Raw genomic sequence first — 22,714 nt, 5'->3', positions numbered from 1 at the left:
CAATGAAATGCAAGTCTTAATAACAAATTTCCTTTGTTCTGTGGTTTTTGATTAAGCTTTATTAGTAGCTTTTTAATGCATTTGTTCTAAATAAACCTTCTTAGAAAATAAGCGTTACATGTTTCCAACAAAAAGATTTTTAAACTGTTACAATTTTCTTTCAGTTGCACAGTCTTGACAACAGGTACCAATAGGAAATCCTACTCAGCAATTCACAAGACTAGGAAGATTGTAACAGCTTCCCTGAAGGATGCAGAGTTGTAAAACGAAAAGAAAAAACAGTAAGTGATTGACATACCACACTACTTTGCATCTGTCCAATTTTAGAGTAATTGGCTTGACATGTCTACTGCTAATTCTGATCAAAGTAACAGAAAACTTGCAATCCTGTCTCTGTGAGATGAGCTTAATTTATTTGGACAAAAAATAGTCCAGGTAACATCAGAAAAAAAGTGATGATAAGACAGCAGGATATTACAAAGTTGTACATTGCTATTTACAACACATAATCATGTCAATAAAACTCAAACTACATCAATTATTTTTTTGTTTTCCATGCACAACTACTCCAAGAAGCAAGTTCTTGAAAAGTGTTAGAAACACGTTCCCAGGATAAAAACCTTTATGTCAAGCAGCATACACCTCTTCATTTAACATACAAAGGGCTTTTGCTGTTGCTCTTTTTGTTTTTTTCTGTAATACAGACTTCTTATTAGCAAGAAACACCATCAAAACTAAGAAGAAAATTTCTACATTTCAGTGTACAGGGAATGTTTAAAGCAGAGCTGACATGTACCTGACTTGCAATCAAAATGACTTTTTAGTGGAAGACCCTAAGCACCAACAATCCATGGAGTCATCTAAAATATCCTGACTTAATTTTTCTGAAATGATAAGCATAGTCTCTGAAAATCTAGTCTCAATTTTCTGCCAGTAGCACTTCTGAAAATGGAACTAACTTTAAAAGGGTTAACATGTCTTCTACAATCACGACACCAACAGTTCTAAAAATTTTTGTTGGCAATGATGTATTTTAAAAAAATTGCTTCATATTATTGAAAGTGAAAAAATACACACACACACACTTGTATCATTCTTAGATCCTCATCTGCTCTGCTTTTAGAGATCAGCCAGTATCTAGTCATTCTCTGGCTCCATACATAAAGTAATGATGCATTATTTTTTTCTTTTGTAAATCATGTTGAGAATACTTGCTTACTTATAAAAGGGGAAACATAGAATTACTAATACTAGAATGCTAGACTTGTATTTAAAAAACCCAGTGGTCTGAATTTGTAGCCACCAATCCTGATACTTGAGTCTGAGATTAAGTTACTAGAACTGGTAGGTTTTGCGATGGCCGAGAATTGTAACAGTATTGTACCATTTCATATTGGCCAAAGATGTCTTGCTTGCTATTCTCACTGTGCCAGTCTTTCTGCTTCCCTTCTTAGTGATGAAAGGCTTTCAACTTTCTTGGCCTGATGCACAAATACGGCTTCAGTCTGATTCCCTCAATGACGCAAACACCACTGCCCCACTGTGATTTCAGCTGTCTGCTGAAGAAAAGATGTTCCTTTTGCAAAGCCTTCCAAGACAAAATAGGTGTTTCATATTCAATTATAGCTCTAATTACGTTAACTTATTCACTGCTTTTGATGACCTCTCAGCCTCCCTCCCAGGTAAGACACCCTTTAAAGTTTACAAGTTATTGTATTGTTTTCCCTGCACCGCTCTTACTCATCTTTTCTTTCCAGCTGCCTAGTGGTCAGAGCCATACTACAATGTTAGGTATACTTCTCAGCAAACAGAAAAAAAAATGCAGCAAGTTCACTGAGTCACTTTAAGAGAAAATCAAGAACAAAATGAGCAATGTAAAGCTAATGTAAATGATCTGAAGTTAATGTGTACAAGCATAGAATTTAGATATCTTTGTAGCTGTGTTATAGAAGAGTCTAAGAAATATTTTCCCTCTACCCCCAAGGAGGTCAGCTCTCAAATCAGAAGATATTATTGCAACATTCAAACAATTAGACTATATTACTACATTCAATAATATCATATGAGAAAAGTCACTTACTTTGGAAAGTGGAAAGAGCAAGCTACTTTTTATTGACTGTGCAAAGAAAATTACTGTCAGTTCTGGAGTACTAGATTCACCTCGCAGTATATTTCATGGGAACTTAATTGCATACATAGAAGATAAGAGTCCAGAGTCTCAGACTGTGTAAATTTACATCATGTTCTTCAGATATGCCTTTTTATACTACTTGATTATCTAACCTTCATATAATTGACTGTAACAGCCTAAATTTACAAATTTCCCATTTTTAATAGAGTGTGGTAAAGAAGTCTAAAAATTTCCAGGGAAATTATTGAGATAACCTGATCAATGATACTGCTGAATAAAAGAATACTTACAATTGAAAACATTATTTTGCAAATATGTTTTTGAAATGCTGGAGAGACAATATGCTTTCTTCCAACGAGAATTTGTAACAGCTTCTCAAATATCTTAATAATGTAACTTCCTTTTGCATACTATCTTTTAAAAAATAGCCTGCCATACACTTCTTTCTACCAAAGAATAAAATAAAGAAAAGGTGTTTGAAGGAACGGCCAGGGAGAAAAGATTAATTCAGACAGAGCTAGAGCTGAGGCTCCTCTGGGTAGGACGCAGGAATGACACAGCTGCTTCAGATGGAAACCATGAGATTAGCCACAGTAAACACATACAATTTTGAAAGGGTTTTAGGACAATTCTGAAATTTCTTTTGCAGCAAGGAGTGTATCTTTGTACAAGAAAGGAGGTGATCATTCTGTACATATATAGTACAGACAGCCCTAATAATACTTGTAAAATGGATTTGCATTAAGTTAAGGCAAATAAAATCTCTTCTGTGCCAGAAAGCCCTTATGATACAGAAGCCAATCTTTATGCTATACGTATATTTATAGGCTTGTATTTTCAAAGAAAATCATTATTTATCTCTGGCCTCCTTAGCATCTTTTATAAATATATGACAGAAAAAGAAGAGTCATGGTTCAGGATCAGTCACCAGGCGGAATACAAAAGCCCACCTTCTTTGCTGTGGAACTTAGTACTACACCGTACACTGAGATATCAGCCACAAGACTGTACAAAAGATCCAAGAGGGATCTTGGGGTACAACTCTCCCAGCCCTGTTATCCAAAGGTCTGGCATACGAATTACCTCTTGGAATGACGGTACATTTCCTACAAACATTTCAAACTGATGTAATCAAAACCCTGTAAGCGATCCCAGTTGCAACAGGGAAAATTTGGAGGGAGGAAAGGATCAAAAGTCTAAATCATAAACTCTAAAGACTCCATTTATTTGCTGTTTTCATTTGTTTTCTTCACATGCATGGTCTTCCCAGGAATATATAACAAAAGCATCCACTCTTTTGTATACAAGACCTGTTTCGAATTTGCTTTCTTCATAAGCAATAAACAGAAACAAAATGACAGACTGCTATATAATAAAACCAATACTGATTTGTACTCGGTTTTGCTATAGGAGGTAAGCTTCAGTTTAAATAGATCAACACGTTTCAAACCTTACAATCTGAATTATGAGCAAACTTGCTCACCAGCATGGCTTTTAATATTCATCTCATTTCTAGACTAGAAGAAATACCTGTGTTCACTTGTTCTTGTACTTTTGACGCATCTTGACCATTAGCTTAAATACCTCATCCTCCCCATGACTATGGCTTGCATTCACGCTGACCAAGGTTAGCTCCTTGATGGTGGACGGGCCCACTCATGCTTGCCTATATCTCATCCCACAATGATACAGCACCAACCCACGACTGGGACCTCATAGGTTACTTCTGTACAGAGATCCGATAATGACTGAATCGCACGAACAGAACGTTTGCAGAATGTTTTCCTTCACATGAATTTAATTTAAAATATTTTCAAGATAAGAGTCTCAACAGATAATGACTTATTGGGGTATGAGTACTGGTAAACTAGGGTCCAAAATAAGCCGCTTCCTTAATAACTTGGTAATTACTTCTGACAAATTATTGGGTTTTTTGAAAATGAGGTGTTTTCTGAACAGCAAATACAATCAAGGAGTAAAAGGTGCTTATCAGGAGTTAGCAAGTTAACATGATGGCACGAACTTTAAATAAAATTGTGAATTAACTTTGTTAATGCTGTACATTACTCAATGGAAATTATTTTCTCAATTGTTTCTGCTATTATTCTATGTCATGGAACAACATGCAACAGTGATTATTTGATCCATATCTTTGATGTTCTTTAATAAATTCTGGATTAAAAGTTTGAAGCTTTATACTGATGCAAGAGGAATCAATGAATTGTTAAGTTCTACTGTGAAAGAAATTGTAGAAACAGGTGGTGGCCTTTAGGAACTGTAGTACTGAACACAAAGCAGGTGATTAATTTCATGACAGGTACCATAGAACGCAGTCCTACAGAGAAAAGTTCATTGAGACAGCTAGAAGAATATATGCATGAAACAAATCAAAACAATTTTATAAATACTCGGTAAAATTAGATATTTAAAATCAATTCAAATTGGCTGAACGTGCCAATCCAGTTTCCCTTTATAACTCAGGTTCCACCTATCTAAAATACACAGTCTTTATCCTTTATTGATACAATTAGTTTGTCAGATTTAGACAGGAGGCCGAATTAGCATTCAGCAATCCACAGATTCTGATTTTTACGCCTTATGAAAAGGTTAAATATTTACTGTAACTTTGATTATTTGCAATTTTGGATCTGACATTAGTCACACTTGAGCAGCTAGGCCTTTAACACTACGTGATGTTCAGATAAGCTGTCAGAAAAGCCATTCTACTGGCGTTAATTCTTTTTTACATTTCTGTCTTGCAGCTGACCTGAGGTGGATGTATGGCATCTGTTTCCTCTCAGCACCACTTTCAATTTATAGAGTTCCATTCCAAAAAATATACTTTCTACTGAAAAAATCTCTCTGTAAAAACACAGATGTAATCAAAGAACCCCAAATACTTAGTTACCTTTATATGACTGTTGGAAAGAAAAATTTTTATTCCTGTGTACAATGAGAGAAGCTGTTTGTTTTTTTGTTTGTGGGTTAAAATAAATACTACGCCATCACCTTTTCTAGGCCCTTTTCAAAGCAAACCCACTGACAATGACAGTGGCTAATCACACAGAGTGATTAGCCTCCCTCTTCTATACCATGGTATTTACAAAACCTTGGTGACTTGCAATGACTCACCACACTTCTATATAGTTCCTGTAGTTTGAGAAAGATTGACATAGCATTGCCATTGGATAAACAAGGAGAGAAATTAAAAACAATCACAAAATGTAAATGTAGTTATATACCCATTTATTCTAGTTCATTTTAATATAGAATTTGTCATTAAAATCAGGTCTTATCCAGTGCCCAGCAAAATCAATGGAATGACTTCAACTGATCTTAGTATACACTAGACCAGATCTACAATTCGTTTATAAATATTTAGTTGTTATTCATTTTCAATGTAAAAAGTACGCACACCTACATAAGTGGATTTTTAAACTTTTCTAAAAATGCATTAAAACCTACTAAAAGTGAATCAGTAGCCTAATTTACTCTTGAAGGTAGTTCACTACAAAGCTCTAGACTTAAAGGTCTTCAAAGAAAATGTCTTATTTTTGAAGATAATCTACTCTAACAAAATGAAAGCACTCAGGCTCTTTCAATGTTACTTAAGCCCTATGTCTGAATACCGATGTTTCAGTAATTTTTCCATAACAACTCGAGAACATGTTCAGTTCCTTATAAAATTAAAAAGGAATTCTGATCCATAGGCAAAAAAATGTCAAATTAAAGCATTTCAGTAAGTACTGGTTCATCCTTAAACTTAGAAAGAAATAAAGAATCCACCTAAAAGTTCATTATAACAAGGAGAATGAAAGTATCCTTTCCTTCTTAAAGAAACACTAATCTGCTTGAAGAACAATGTGTAACTACCTTTTATTTCACAACCAAAAATGTTGGCTGAATAAAAATATCTAGAAACAGAATCAAGGAAATTCCTGTATAATGTTATTACACAGATCTGTATAGATTATTAAAAATGTTATAAGACAAAGAAATGGCTGTATAGCAAGTCCTGCAGAGAAGATGATCTGATTTCCTAAAGAATTTGTGAATTTATTACATACCTTTTATGTTACTTTAAAGATGCAGGTCTTCTCTTTATTATAGATTTTAGTGTAATGTATTCTTGTGACACAGAACAACATTATTAAACATGAAACTTAAGCATGTATTCTTATTTTTCCTTTGCTTTTTGGAACTACTGCAGAACAAAGCTGCTCAAGTAATGAAAAACACAGTAAAAACAACTGGCCAAGACCAATCCCTCAGCCCCTCCATGTTACTAAGAATTCGAGAAGCTGCAATGAAGTACAACAAAGCATAATTCACATTGAACCATCAACACAAATGCAAAGTAGTCATTTGTACACATCTTCCAACTAAAGAAAAGGACAAGTTTAGCACAGCAAAGCGAAATATGCTTCCATGTGTTTCCATGTATATGTAAGCACAAATACGCACACATTGGGAGGAGGGAGAGCAAACCAAACCGAGCTGACAGATGTGGCAGTGTACTACCACATTTGTAGAAACACAGAATTGCGCTAATACTGAGCTAGTCTGGGGGATAAGCTGGAAGAAGTAGAGTTGGCCTAAACCATCAAAAGAGCAAGAAAGAATAGTCACACTTGTCAACATCCATCACCAGCAGATCCTTCCTCAAGTCCCAGCCTTGCGTCATCAGCAGAAAATGCTTCAAATGGGGGAAAGCAAAGGGAATTGTATACAGGCTTAAACAAAGTCTTCAAACTCAACCACCCAAAGCTAGCTACTCCTCTTCCTATCTATTACAATATATGCTGCCAAAGCAAAATGAGAGAAGCAACATTCAGCTGGTTAGGTTGCAGGTTCAAAACAATAGATGAGGTGCTGGCTTCAGCTTGGGCAAGCCTAAGACTTCTGCTTTGTCCATTTATGACACATCTTCAGCTGTTGCCATGACAACACTGACATCTCCCCCTGCTGTGCAGTGCTCTTAGTTTAAATATTGTATAAATGAACATAAATCTTTCATAAATCTCATGCAGTTATTGTTTGTGAAATGGGGGCAGTATTCCTCTTCTCAGTTTTATTAGAGGAAGAAATATTATACAAATCAGTCATATTGTTATTCACGGAACACTGAAAAATTTCAACAGCCCAACCCAGCATAATGTTAGTATTTTTTATGAAAAGCAGTATAGTAAGGCTCTCTGTAACTTGAGCACAGGAAAGGACAGTTTCAACAAATTTTCTGTCCAGAAAAATTCAGTTGTGCTGGAAAACAAGACCTCCACAACAACTTATTTTTCATGTAGAAACTTAAGCTAGCTCAAGTAAAGTAATTTTTTTAAATGTTTCAATATTCTAAGTGAACATTTTGCATAGATTTCCAATTAATAGTTTTTGATATTTTAATTCCTTTTGGATATTATTCATAAACATTGAAAATTTTCTTAGGATAACAACATTCCCATCTGTCTCTAGCTGAGTTTCAAAGCACAAACACGATTCCATGCTTTCTCTCAGGGCATTCTGAACTTGAGAATCAGTAAAAACCCTTAGAGACAGGGTACAGCTTTTACTATCACATCCATGTAAGCCTGAAACAGTAATTCCGTTATTTTCAATTCTACATTCATAATAGTATTTGAGATAAACCTAGAAATAAATTAGATCTACCTAGTTTTCTCTTTGATTAAAGACATTTTAGAATATACAAAGAGAAAAAAAGAACAGTCAGCCCTTTAAAAGAAAAAACAGTACTTTTCTGCTGCAAAGACCTACAAAGACATTCATGTAGGTATTATAACGTAAAACTGGCACCCAGTTCACATGCTGTTATCACTTTACATCACTGATTTTGATACTGATTGGTTGTTCTAATAGGGTCATCCTCTAGGGGGTGAACCTATGTCTTTGCAGACAGAGCTGATAATTTCTGTCCACATTAGTACAAAACACGGATGAGTTTATTTAGAACAGAACATAGCTCATAGGATTGGGAGTGTACATACTGCACCAGACACTGTTAACATTAGAAACAGGGTGTTTTAACTACTCTAATAAATCCACATCCTTCAGTTCCTTTGCCCACAATGGAAATCAACCCCTTGTGTCAGCTCTCTATCCTGTGCCCTTCTTTCCATACAGACAATATGGAGCTTCTACTAATGTCTCATAACATATATGTAAATTTTCTATTACTTATATACAGATATTCCAGAATAAGATGACACTGGGAAACAGGGTATTTTTGTTTGCAAATACACAGCAATGCTGTAATGACCTATAAGGAAATGCATGAGATAACATCAGACTCATCTTTAATCACTCCCTGTATTTTCTTTATAGACAGGCAGATAGATAGATCAATATTTCATCTTCTCATTTTTCTTTTAGGCTCACTTTTCGTGGCTGCTGTAGCATTTAAATAGAGTTAATCAGTTCCCTCCAGAGCAAAGGCGAGCACTATAAACAGAGCCGCATGGCTCAAGGGATGTTCAGCAAATGTGTTCAATCAACACTTGCTCCTTCTGGAATAAAGAGGATGTGCCTCTGCATCAGATTTAGCCCTTGCCTAGTGTTTGAATAGTGTGGCAGTCTCTGTCTAGGCCATAATATGATTTGGATCAAGGGGAAAAGGCCATAGGGTTATTCTAAAACTGTACTGCAACACCCAATTTTCATCTAATGAGGATTATCTAATTTACATCTGAAAACCTGTACCTACTGCAAACGTGCAAGTTACAAAAGAAGGCGTGTGCAGGGCTGGAGATGCTGGTGGGAAGGCAGATTCAAATTTACTCTGCTAGGACTCTTATTCTATATGAACATGTTAATTATTATCACTAGAATAAAGATTTTCTTAAGCAAATTAATAAAATCTTGAATCACAATACTATCCTTTTTTCTGATGAATGTACACACCTCAAAGTTAATTATGATTGAAAATAGCAAGCTTATGAGCATAGCATTTGCTGGCATATGAGATGGTGTGCTGCTTTAAAAGGTGATATTGATAGATAAGTCATTTAGTCATAATATGCATTAAAGAAAGGATCCTTATGAATGTCACCAATAAACAAATATCAAATAGTAGTCCTGAATCTGTAAACCCCCACAGAAATTGGCAATTTCAGCCATGTTTAATATCTCATTTAAACTGGCAAGATTACCCAAATTCTCATAAGTAACTCTCTCTCTCATTATTTTAGTAGATTATAGGTTAATTATGAGAAGATTTGGAGCCTTCCTGACCTATCACTTTACATCCCTGAAATCCATTAAGGAAAGATAACACAGGGCCATTGTTGCATGCAGACACATAGGTTCCTTTCATCTCTAGAGCCAAGTTGCATGACTCCAATTTCCCGTTAATTAGATAATCTTTCAGAGGATTATTTGCTAATTATCCTCAGTAGGATTTCAGCATATGAAAAAATACACAGAAAAAAAACACAGAGAGAGACTTCTCTAAGAAACTTGGCATGCTATATGGAGTGCAGTATGGGAACACCCCACAGATGCTTGGGGATCCTTCAACCATGACATTCCAGGTATAACAAGCTAGTTGTGTTAACTGCTCCTCTGCAACAGAATACCCAGGGTCTATTATACTTCAAAATCATCCAACACCAGGCAGGACTTTAAAATAAGATAATTTTACCAAAAAGCATGTTTAAGCAACTACTTGGCAGATTTGGAGACAGGCACAAAAAATAAGTGTGAAATCTAATAGCTATGTGTCATTTATTAGCTATGGGAATTTCCTTCTTTTTCATTCTGCTAGCAGAGCTGAAGACAGACACAGGAGGGATTTTTGCACTTGTAATGACCAAGGACCAATTCTTAGACAAAGCAAGGTTTCCAAGCAGTCTCTTCCCAAACAGAAACCCTTGCTTGGGTGGGAATCTTCCCTTGTAAACCTGCCTACTAAGAACTCCTTAATTTCTCAGTTTTTCCTGTAATGCTTAATTCTGATGGCAAATTCAATAAAGAAATATTTGCAACTTCCTTACTAATGAAATACTATTTGTGGCAGTCTTACTTTTAGCTATATGATGGTGCTTTTGAAATATGCAGCACTTTCCGCCAGACCTAAAAAGTATTAACATGTAGTTTATTAATAATATATTCATATGATGCAAACATGATTCATTCTGCCAGAACAGCTTAAGTCCTGGTACATAATATGTATTTTGAGAATCACTTCTCACTCAACAATGATAGTGACACTAAGAAGTGCACCTTACTGTTGCTTATGAACAAAACTATCTGTGACGGATTAATTCAAATCTGAAGATTCTGATATATTCGGGCAAGGTTACAACTTTATCACAATTTCCAGGATTTGGAGGGCATGAGTTACTATACACTCTTGCTGCCTGTATGCTTTTTGCAATACCACATAAATAAAGGTTTTAAGATGACTCAATATACTGGTCAAATGGGCTAAACAAGAAATGTTGAACTGCTGCTTCCATTAGAGCTGAACACATGGTAATAAACAAGCACTATCAGACAGTATGTGCTTGAAGAAACCTTTTTTTCAGCCATGCAATCATAACTATCCATGCTTTACAGACTTTATTTCACAGTCCTTCACTTTCCTTCACAAAGTTAAACCCACAGTTGCCTGATACTCATGTGACCAGCTGACATAAAAACTGTCTAGTTCTGGGCTTTGAGTTACTACATGTCCACCAAATGCTACAGATATTGCATCTATAACCAGTAAATCTCTCCCAAACTGCTACTCAGTTGACCATTTAGACATCTGTAAGCAGAAAGGATGAAACAGGAAGAGACAGCTGTCAGACTTATCCTAGCAGTTAGTGGAGTTTTATTCCTTCACCTCTTCCCAGCTAACCAAAATACGGCAGGGAGTTTTGGCTGCTGCTCTCCTTGGCTGTTCTGACTTGCTGCTGCCATATCCTCCTCCATTATTTCCAAGACATAGCAATGCCAGTTCTGTTCCAGGATCTCCTACTCCCAAAATCTGAGCAGCAATGTGCAGTCACATGACTTGATGCAACTGAGATAAGCAGAATGATACCTCAGCCAACTATGCAGCAATCAGAAAAACGACAGATCAGTACTGGCAGCTGCAGACCACAGTCTTGCCTGCTGCCGAGTCAAGCATTTGCAGCACATTTGACAGGAGCAGACACAGCCAAGTGTGTTTAAGTTCCAGCAGTGTGGAAGCATCCTGCCAGCAACTCTAGAGCCACAAAAATCCTAACAAAGACATCATCTATGTTCATTAGCTTCCAAGTACTTACTGGATGTGAACTTTGGTCACTGAAGTCAAGAGAGCCATTCAGAGAAAGTCAGCATTGTTTATACAGTTGTAGAACCTGGGTGCCTTGGGTATAGTCAAAAACTTGAAAAACCCAGAAATGTCATGTATATGTCTAGATGTGAGAAAGGCATCTACCTCTTCTAGTGATTTAAAGGAACGGTAAAAATCCTTACCTATAATGGATTCATAAAAACTTCTTATGCTACATTTCTGGTGTAATGTGCTAATGTCTTGAGTGACTGTAGAGTGAGTATACTCAAGAAGAGAAATATTACTGTCCTGTAGCACTTGAATATAGCATTCTCCTGCTGAGATAACAAGAATATTTTTTAGTTTGACAGAAAGGAAAGAAAAAAAAAAAATGTATTAACTGCTCAACAAGAGCTGATGGTTTACCAGTAAAGACTTTCTCAGAGCACTTTAGAAACATGTGGATGAAATGTGCACCTCACAGCGCTGCCTATACTTCCTTGATGGATTGCTTTTGTAAAGAAGTAAGGCACCTAAGTTTTGAAGTTAAAATAATGAAATAAAAGATACTCCAGTCTTATGTTCTTTTAATTATCAAGGAAGTAATGACTGTCAAAATGTGTTATATTTCAAAGTCTTGCTTTTAAAATTATCTACTATTTTCAAGCCCACCACCGAAGAGTGATGTATGTTATTCAGCAAGTCAACCCTTGTGATAACATTTAGAAATCTAAGGGATATTTTGTTATTGTTACAAACTTCATGGCTGTAAAGATACTGTAAATAGATTATGCTCACTATATCCCATTGAAGATTTCTGAGCACAGACACTCTTATTCGCATGCACCAAAGGGTAAGGAATTCAGTCTTCAAAAATGGAAAAATAACAGCCACCACATACATTTAATGCACGTCTGGTGGCCCAACTTCAAAAATTGGCAATTGCTCTTTCTTCAGTAAATGATTTTATATTTATCTAACCATGTTGTCATGCATATGATCTGAAACCAGGACACTAACACAATGTTACTTGTCCAACTCACCTAACAGCTTCCCAAGAAAGGCAAACACATTTTGTCCAGAAAAGGAGAAGATAAATTATCCTACAGAATATGAAATTGTTACAATGTCTGTGGCATATAAGTGATGAGTAAATGTGGTCGGTATTCTATGGATGTTACAGATGTGGTCAGCATACTGCCATATTCACAGAATTCCCAGAGCAAGCAAAGCAAACAGGGAAAGGGATATTCAAAACAAAGCCATCTGGACAATACATTTAAGCAAAACAATGTCCCACATTAATGAATGTGCAACTAAGGGTTCAGCTACTCTTCTCTGTTAGTACAGCTAAGGTTGAGGAGAACACATCGCTAATCCCTGCATTACCACTACGAGAATCATCTTTAATTTAAATTCTCTGGTATACGCATTTGCTTCCAAAATTGGGTCTCCTTATACTTGTTCACTGAGAGTACAAATGTAGTGATGCTTCAGACCCACTTCTGGACAGTCTAAAGGACTGCATCTAGTGCGTACCTATACATAATTATAACACTTCTATTGGCATCAAACTGCAACAAAATTTTGAGTTCCTTAGTTGTACCACAGAAAGACTGCTGGCATTAAAACTTAAAGAGCAGAAGCATTTGCATTTTTATTTTCTCCTTCCAATTGTCTGCAATGCAATCTAAAAGGCCTTGCATCAGATCCAATATGCATATTTAAAAAAAACTGGTTTATTTCTATTTCTAAAATAACTGGAATATGACAATGGGTACAAAGTTTCATAGGTATAATGAGCAGCCCTGGAACAGACTTCTTCATTTTCCCCAGCAAACTTCCTATTACAAATGCAGACCTTGAAACACAAATATTAGTGTCAACAACAAAAATAATTTCTATTTATGTCTATTTGTGGGCAAAACAGATGCACTTAATGACACCAATCATGCCACTGTAGTCTACCATAATAATATATTTTAGAAAATTATATAAATACTCACCTTATAAGTAGGGGTTTTTGTAAAGACTCAATACAATCTCCCCAATAAAGACTGGATGTTCTAGTGTTTTTAGAACCACTGTATTGTAGTCAGTCCTTTCCCAAAAACAAGACTTAAAACTGCAATATACGGTAAGAGGTTATAAAGAGTTTAGAATTAAATTCCACACTTACACGATGCCAGTTCTGTTTATCCAAGCAAAAAGAGCAACCACGTATGTTCAAACAGATCAGATTTTATTTTACATTAAAAAGAAAAAACACTCACAAAAAAAACAGAGTAAAATTTCCACATGGGTACAAAACTCATACTGCTCTGGTATAATGTAATACCAATTTTGCTGCTGAAAATACTTCTGCAAACACCAAGTTCCTACAAACTTACTTTTTTCAACTCTTATTGAGGAGTCACATGCAAACCTTTATACAATTAACAACTTGCAGTCTAAAGTCATCCTGGAGATGACTAACACAATTTGGCTGAAAATAAGAACAGATTTCAACCATGAATCAATTTCAATTCAGGCTCTAGCACATGCACTGAGGCAGTCCTGTTTATGTCAAATGGTATTCAAATTTAAACAAATTTAAATAAATAAATGTAAATAAATAATATATATAATATTGCTGCTTATTCTGAAACTTCCATTTCTCCCAATCCCTCCCCTTCCTCCCACCCTTCTGATATACTAAGAATATACTCCAGTAAATCTTGGATTTATCAATGAAGTAGCAAAAAAAAAAAAAAAAAAAAAAAATCCACAACCAAACCTGTTATGAATAAGGTTGCCTTTCTTTCCCCCATTATACCTAATTTTCATGATCACCATATGAATCTGATGAACTATATTTTTCTTTTCTCAGTTTTTATATATACCAGTTTTTATATATACCAGTTTTTTCTCAGTTTTTATATATACCAGACTGATGAATTACAGGACTGACAACTGTCATAATAAAGAACTATTACTAAGATGGGCCCTAAGTATTTTTGAACCCAATTTTATAGTAACCCAAAGCTGTCTGGTGTGGTTCAAAGTTCAGAATCTCCTATGTCTGATTTTCAGCTGCTGAAATTCTAAATTTGACAAGTGGTAGCTGTTGCATCTTATTCTACAGAATGGGGTGTTATACAGACATCAGCCTACAAAACCCCAGAACCTCAGAGTAAAACTGCCTCCTGGTGCTCACAGAATTAACACTTAGTTTTTACCATTACACGGGCAATCCATTAGTATTTAAATTCTTTAGTTAACTATTGCCATGGACAGTACAGTTAAACACAATCTATTAAACTATGTAACAAGCACAGGAAGTTGAATTTAACACAACAGCCATTTGCTACTCCTCTGCCAAAACAGAGCCTCAAAGGATTCCCAATATCAAAAATCTGAATAAGAGGTGAGAAAAAATAATTTACTTGGAACCATTAATCTTCAATGAGGGACCTTCACTGGTCAAGACTTACGGCAGCTGATGACAGCAGTAGGTATTGTACTACAAATTGAAGATGAAATCCTGGCTCCAAAGTCCATGCCAAATTCCAACAGAACTTTTGAGCAATTCTTAGCCTTTCTGACTCAGTTTTTGAACTGTCAGTTGAGTGGGAGGTGTGAATTGAGGAAATGTTTTCATGAGTTTCCTCATTTAGCCATTTTTCCATAACATACATTGGCAGAGCTCGGGGCGGGGGGGAACACTCTGCAGACTGTTCACTGTTTTCTGGGTGAATTACTCAGCTTTTTAGCTAAGCCAATGCTTACACCTCCCAGGGTTTCCAGAAATGCTGAAGGCTGCAATTCTTACTCCTCAACACAAAGAGCCAAAGCCCAGGAAGAATTCTCTTTCTATGGTCATATTTTTGCAGGTCCCTCATCATATAGATATCCCCATGAAACCTATTAAACTTCAAGCTGTTACGGAAAGGAAAAAAACCTGCTTGGAGACTTTAATGCAAAGAAGAAATATGTATGTATACATAATATCAATTATCATCATAACTTCAATACTTATCATAGCTTGAACTTCAGAAAAACTTAAGCAGGCTGGGATAGGTAGGAATTCCAGAGCAAGAAGGCAAAGGTGTCTCTGACTATCACTTAGGCCTGGAGTTGTCAGTCTGATCTCTGGGGTGCCATTCCCAGGTCTGCTACGGCCTGATTCTGTACACACTTCAGAGAGTATGATACAAAATGTAAAATGTAAAGATCACTGTAGGGTCCAACCAGCTCGGTAAGTTTCGGCCTGTCTTTATGAATTCATAACAGAGAGAATAAGAAACATCCATCTGTCTTTGAAACGCTTACTTGAACAGGGACGAACCTTCAGCATTCCTTGTCTGAGAGAACAAAATGTCAGGATTCAAGTCATCACTACAGGATCAGCTTGGTGAGAAGGTAGATAGAAGCAAAGGACAAAGCTGCTGGGTGAAGGCATATGGAATAGGTGCACAGGGATTCAATTTTGTTCAGCAAAAGCCTTTTAATGGGTGGGGACATAAAGGCATGGAGGAATCCATTACTAAATGTAAATAGAATCGTTTCTGTTCTGATGGTACGGCTTCTTTAGACACTGCAACTGTTTCTTGGGCTAGGTAGAATAAACAGGTGTTGGAGGAAAAGGAAAACTAGAATTTTCAACAGTAGGACTCTCTAGGCTTTAATTGACTCATAGTTTCAGGACCCCGAGTGTTTTAAGCATTTGCAGAGGTGCCTGCCAGGGCCACCCTTGGCAAAATGGCCTTAAAAACAGCGGTCAAGATGTGGGTACAAGTGTAAAAACGATGAGTGAAAACAACACGCAAAAAACTGCCTACAAAGTGTCTGCCCAAAACTGACTATGCTGAAGAAGAAAGGGAAGCTTGAAGAAACTTTTGAAACAAAACATTTGTAACAACAGCAGGGAAGCAGTGGTGGAAACAGCGGTAATCAAAACCAGGTCTGGCGCTACCAGAAGTCACCCCACCAGCATCGCAATCTCTGCCTAGGAGCTACACAGCAGCCTCCTTGTCAGACCCCATGAGGAGCCAGCGCTCTAAGCTGCGCGGCGACAGTATGGGGTACAACAGGTAGGGACCCTGCATGCGTATGACCTTGCAGGGTGCCCAAGGATGTGGGTTAGTGGACACATAAAGTAAGAACACGCACATCTCCAACTGGAGGGCTGTGTGACAGGCCCAGCACATGCCCAGAAAAGACGTGTTCTCATAACTCTTTCTTTCTGTAATGAGTGGATGAGGGTGCACATATATAACCTTGGGGGGACTAGGGTTATTTATAAAAGAATATTTAGAAATTTGTTGTTGCATATAAATATTTTCTAAGTGTCTAATATTGTGGTTTATCCATTGCATTGCTGATATTGATCCTTAATGTACAATTTACTGATTATCTGTTAATTACATGCCATTAATAAATCAATAAACAACTTTGATCCTTGTTTGATTTAATTTATGTTAACTGAACAGTTTGTCCCTGTAACTAGTATTCAAATTGAGTTCCACTGCAGGAAGAAACCCAGAAGTCACTATTGCCTAAATAATTACTGGGATATCCCCAAATAAAAAATTTCTTTGTGGGTCACAACACACATGGAGAGCTCCAGGGCAGACAGCAGTTCCAGTCAGAACAGCAGTGCTCTCCACATACACTATAGCTCCCTACACATGTAAATCCAGGCTACCATTGTATTGCTGTATGCCATTATGCATGCAAACTCTTGAAAGGCTTTTGCATTTCTGTGCTCTATTTATACTTTGCAACGGCTGGGAGAGAGCCCATACTCTGACAAATAAAAACGAAACTTTTTTGCAGTCACCATTGGGAAAAGTGCATTTTAAGTACAATGTACCACCAAGAATCTCTGGGATCTCCTCAGTTTGAGACAACATTGCTTTACATAGTAACAGCCATTACACGCAGAGTCTGCAGAAATGTATTTCAATGGATCTGTAAGCCTATTACAGTTGATTTTATTTAAAAGATAACAACAGTGAAATTAGCAGGGAGATAAAAAAAGTAGAAAAAAAATTTTCCAAATGCTTTTTAAACATAATCCTTTCCAATGGGTCAAATTACTTATCTTTTCCATGTCTACCATTCTGAGAGCGGTTTTCAGTTATGCTGGTTTACTAATTGCCAGTCTCCCCACAGAATGTTGACAAAACAAAACCAAAAATAACAAAGAGTCAAATACACAGCACTGGTTTCTCAAGGGACCCATATACGTGTTGATGCATGACTGCAACATGAATAATTCAGAATCTTCCTATCTGAAAATGGCTTTTACATAACTAAGGTCTAAAACCCCTTACATTCATTACGAAAGATTAATAGCAACAACTGAAAGTTCTGGAATTTCTTATTGTCATTAGACTTAATGGTTAGAGTGTGAGTTTTATACAGGCAAGGGACAATGATCTCTTGTTCGTACCCTTCATCTTCTGAATAAATCATTCAATAGTTTTTCCTTAAAATGCATTTTAATGATATTGATCACTCAGCTGTGTCACATTAAAAATGCACCATTTAAAATACTGTTAGGGTAAACAGCTAAATAAAAAGCTAAAAGGAAGCTTCTAATAAGCAATAGCATGAAGTCTGTCAACCAGACAATGATATGCCATTTTGTGTCATACCACTGATGAATCTGAGCAAATGAGGTATATACTACATGGTTCTCAGGGACTCACCCTGATGCAAAAGAAAATCCTTAGCAGGAGGGAGGAAAGGCAGTGGATCCTACAACAACCATCTTCTCTTCTGCTAGGAGAAGACATTCCAGTTCTCTGCTTTTTGGAGACATTAGTAGATGTTGTATGTTACCGAGCCCTGCAATGACTTTTATTTACGCCAGTGTACTCATAATTGTCGCAAGGATGCTGAACTTGGGATAGGGGTGGGGAGAGAAGCAAGAGAGAGAAAATGCTCTAGGCTACCATTTTTGCAGTGTCCTAAGTCCAGTTAACTGTTGCATGCAGTTCAAGTAGACACCAGCGAAGCCCTACAAAATTCTCTACTATATAGTCTGTCACTTGAGTGTTAGCAAAGGATGAAGTCCAATTATCAGTTAGCTTTAAACATTTTTTTAAAGCAGAAAATGTGTTTATGCTTCCAAAGAGCAGCCTCTTCCAAGAAAAACAGTCAAAGCACCAAACCATAAATGAAATGACATAGTTCAAACCCATAACCTTTTATAAGCAATCCCCCTAATATTAGATAAGGTTAAATGAGCCTCACTAAAATGATTCCACTGACGTATTTATGTTTTGTATTTGTGGCTTTTGTGTTCCTCTGCAGAGCCCACTAATGATAATAGGGCAATTCAATATACACGCATTACCCGTTACTATCCCATTAGCAAAAATATAAAGCACTGCTATCAAAAAATGTCTGATGGTTATGATCCTTAAACTGTATACCGACAATCTAAGGGCTACCTATGTAACTCCATCAGATTTTTAAGGATTTAAATGCATTAGAAGAGCAAATACTGAAAAGTACTCAGGTTCCTCATGCCACATTGATTGATATCAGACATCTAAGTCCATAGCCTAAGTTTTAGTTCATAACTACTTCAGAAATGGTGCACACACTCATCAGCAACTTACATGTGTTTCTTTCCTCAAAGCAGAACATTATCCTGTAAAGGACAAGAACTTCAGATATTGTCACTTACTAATTTCTGGGTTTTGCTGAAGATATGTCTGGAGAACCACTGTTGTCCTAACAGACCCTTGAGATTAAACTACAGTAAGACTCCTTAAAGATACACAAAACGAGTCAAACGTCTCTTTCTGTGCATGTATAGTGAGACCTGCATGAGCAAATACATGTCAAAGAGTTGAAAGGCATTTGCTCATAAACCTAAATAAAACGTGATCAACTCAACAGATCCACTGAGAAAGTTTCTTTTTCCAATGAAGCTTTGAACTTTCTCCTTTGCAGGTAAGGTGATCAGTTCAACTGCCGCGGCTTATACACAGCTACCCAGCTGAGAGAAGGGCTACTATTTCGATAAGGAGAGTGAATGGTGATCGTCCAAATGGACAAAATAAACAGGAAAACAGAGAACTGCTACAAGGTAGCTGAGCAGCAAGGAAGCACCACTTCCCACACCATTTGCTGTTCCGTTGCTCTCTTCAGTACTTTTGGTCCAGGTCTGCACAAAGTAAGCCCACAGGCCAAGTAATCTTGCAGCCACCAGTAAGACTATACTGTATTATGTTATAAATGATATTTCAAGAACACTGAATAATTTATATCAAGTATCACTTGTACTTCCAAATGCTAAGACATGAGAAGGCACTATTCCAGGATAGGAAATAATCACTGCATAAGTTGGAAGGAACTGTTCCCCTTAGGCAAAATATTAGCTACCAAAAATATAAGTGAGATTTTCAAGTTCCTCCAAATGTTTTCAACTTGCAAAATCAGAACCAGAAAAGCTCATGCTATGAAGTCACTAGTACGGCAAAGCACACAGTCCAACCATTCTCTTCAGGTACAAGTATTTAATTGGTCTTGGAAGACTATATATATAATCCTTGATACATGATAATAAAAAGTCAGTATTAGGAAACAAACATGAAAAACTTGGGCTAACAAAATTGTTCAGTAAAAACACTGCATCTGGGAGACAAAACAGATAGAATTCATTACAGAGGGAAACAGTCTCATACTGCAGCAAGGGAAATAGGGTCTATTCTTGGATATATAGATTTTATAATCTTGATACTGGTTGGATACTGTATAAAATATTCTTCAACGAGGAGGGCTTTCAGCCCTTGCACGTTAGATCCTTTAAGTCCAGTATGTCTCCAGGGAAGATGTTTCACACACTTTACCTGGTACGGAACTCCACAGTAGGATTTGATTTAGTTCAAAAAACATTTCCTCTCTAATGCAATGAGATGTTTTAAAAGAATGGAATTTTTAAATGAAATTTTCTAGCACAAAGTCCTATGCTAGACATTTGAACCACTGATGACAGCATGACAGTTTTAAGTTTCTCTATAATCCTCTCACGGAGTTTCATGTCATTTTGGAAATTTCCACACCATTTCTTTCAGTGGCCTTTTTTATTCTAGGTCCATGAACATCTTTTTGTTGATACACAAAATTTTAGGGATCAAGAAAGTACATAGTACCCCCAAAGAAGTCTCTATTTCTACATAAGCTCTTCACTTCCAACATTGCCTTAACCAAACCTTTTCACATGAATGGTTCATTTGTTGCATAATTACCATCTAATTATCAGATGAAATAGATCAGAGACCTCAAAGGCACTTCCTTTGATAGCCTTGCTGTTTTAAGTGCAATGCGTCCTACCCAGCTGACATGTGACGTGCGAAAGCTGATGGTGTAGAACTCCACAGTGGTAGCACCTTCAGGTTCTGACACAAACATAGCTTTAATCTATTCATTTATACAGCACACAGCTTGTTGAAATCGCTTGGTGTTTTGAGTTGGTATAAATTTAACTCATGGTGTAATTTTTTAAATTACAATTTCCCCCAGTAGATTGCTTCAAAGCAGAGCTGTAAATTTATAAGATTCCTTCTGAACCCTTGCACTAATAAAATAAATATTTCATTGGAAATAATTTTGCTATATCTTCCTCTTTTCAAAAATCAATGCACATTTAGAACTACTATTCAGTGAACTCAATTATATTTATTATTGGAAGTACCCATGAGGACTATTACCATCTTCTGCTTTCTTTCTGATAATTACAGTGTTGTTACACATGGAAAATCAACACATCCCCAAATCAGAGTGCAGGTCAGATGCTGACTATATATAAATATTTGTTAGTAATTCATTGATATACTTCTCAACTACACAACAAGCTTTTCATCTTTGATTCTAATGAAATGTGCTTCAACTAACATTTTGCGTTTCCCAGAGATATTTGTTGCAAAAACATGCCTCAAACAGTTACTAAACAATCTTTTCATCAATGCTCACAGGCTTCCTACTGAAATTCTGAATGCTTACTGAGCATTGACTCAAACTTCAAAACTTCATAAACTTCAAAACCTGACTTCATAAATTTCCTGTTAACAAATAGCACACCATGGCAAACACAATGTTAAACTTCACTGTTTTGAAATCCTGAGTTGCCAATCCCCAGCACATAATGGGTTAGATTTTGAAAACAAGAAACCTGATGGAAGACCAGTGTCCTGGCCTATGAGTCCTTTCGAATTAATAAACATAAATATGATTTTGAAAATATTAGAGACAAACTTCCCTTAAAATGAAGAAGGTATGGGAAAAAGCTGCAATACTTCTATAACAACTCATCTTAAACAGTTCAAGAAAAACACCATGTAATGCAAAACTATCCACTGGGAGAACATTCAAAGAGGTGATCCAAGATACTGAGATATATGATCCAATTCACAGACATTTAGTTGCTAGTGATAACTAATAAACCAAAACCATAAAATACTGCCACAGATTCAGGATCTGAATCTGTACTTTTGAGATACGATCAAGGCAAGAGCAGAGTTAGGTGCAGGGAAGCCACAGAAACAAAGACGACCTGGTTAAAATGCCCTTGAAACCATATGGCAAGTTATCAATGTTAAACTTATTTAAAGCCGGGTAACTGCCTAAGAACAGATACCTACCCCCAAAGTCAATAATCACTATATATATAACCTAGAGAGCAGACTTTCACCTAAGAATAATAAAAATGTAATAAAAAGTATAGTCTTCAGTGATCAGAATGGTTTAAAATGTGCTGTTTAAGCACATGAATAAAGCATAGTTTGAGATCCAAAACAAATGGGCACTTGAAGAAAAAAACCCACACAAAAAACAGGGACAGGGAAAAAAGGAAGGGGAGTGGAAGAGAAAGGTAATAAGTAGTTCCTTTAAGTTTTATAACTTCTAAAATAGTATCTTAAATTATTAAGCATGTAATTTAATTCTAATGGAATTTTAATTCTAAAGGCTATTCTTCAGAAGAGAAAGATTTTGCCCTATTTTTCAGAAGATTTATACCCACAGCAAAAAATAAATAAATAAATAAAAGAATAATGATCAGAAAGGACAAATTATCCATTGATTTGTATCCCAACAACCCACCATGTCCACCAGACCTGACTCTGAATTTGCATTTATCTTCCTTAAGAATAAGTAGTACCACAACAGAAAACTGAATTTGGACTGCAACTGTTTTCTTATTCTCCCCAGCTGGGAGAGAAGAGCAAAAGCACACTACTTGTTTACTCCTCCAGAGGTTGTAGTAGAGGCAAACACAATTCCTGTTTTTCTTAGGACTGTCACTCTCTCTCTCTCAACAAACAGCATTT

The 22,714-nt window shown here is 36.4% G+C and overlaps 1 protein-coding gene across 1 annotated transcript in view; it reads right to left on the bottom strand.

Moving 5' to 3' along the window:
* Positions 1 to 22,714, bottom strand: part of TMEM163 (transmembrane protein 163) — a 104,352-nt gene that overhangs the window by 54,215 nt on the left and 27,423 nt on the right. The window lies entirely within an intron of this gene.

Source organism: Gavia stellata, chromosome 8 (genome assembly GCF_030936135.1).
Source record: "Gavia stellata isolate bGavSte3 chromosome 8, bGavSte3.hap2, whole genome shotgun sequence".
Lineage (NCBI taxonomy): Eukaryota > Metazoa > Chordata > Aves > Gaviiformes > Gaviidae > Gavia > Gavia stellata.
The sequence above is the reverse complement of the archived record's forward strand: the minus strand, read 5'-3'. Positions and strand labels throughout refer to the sequence as shown.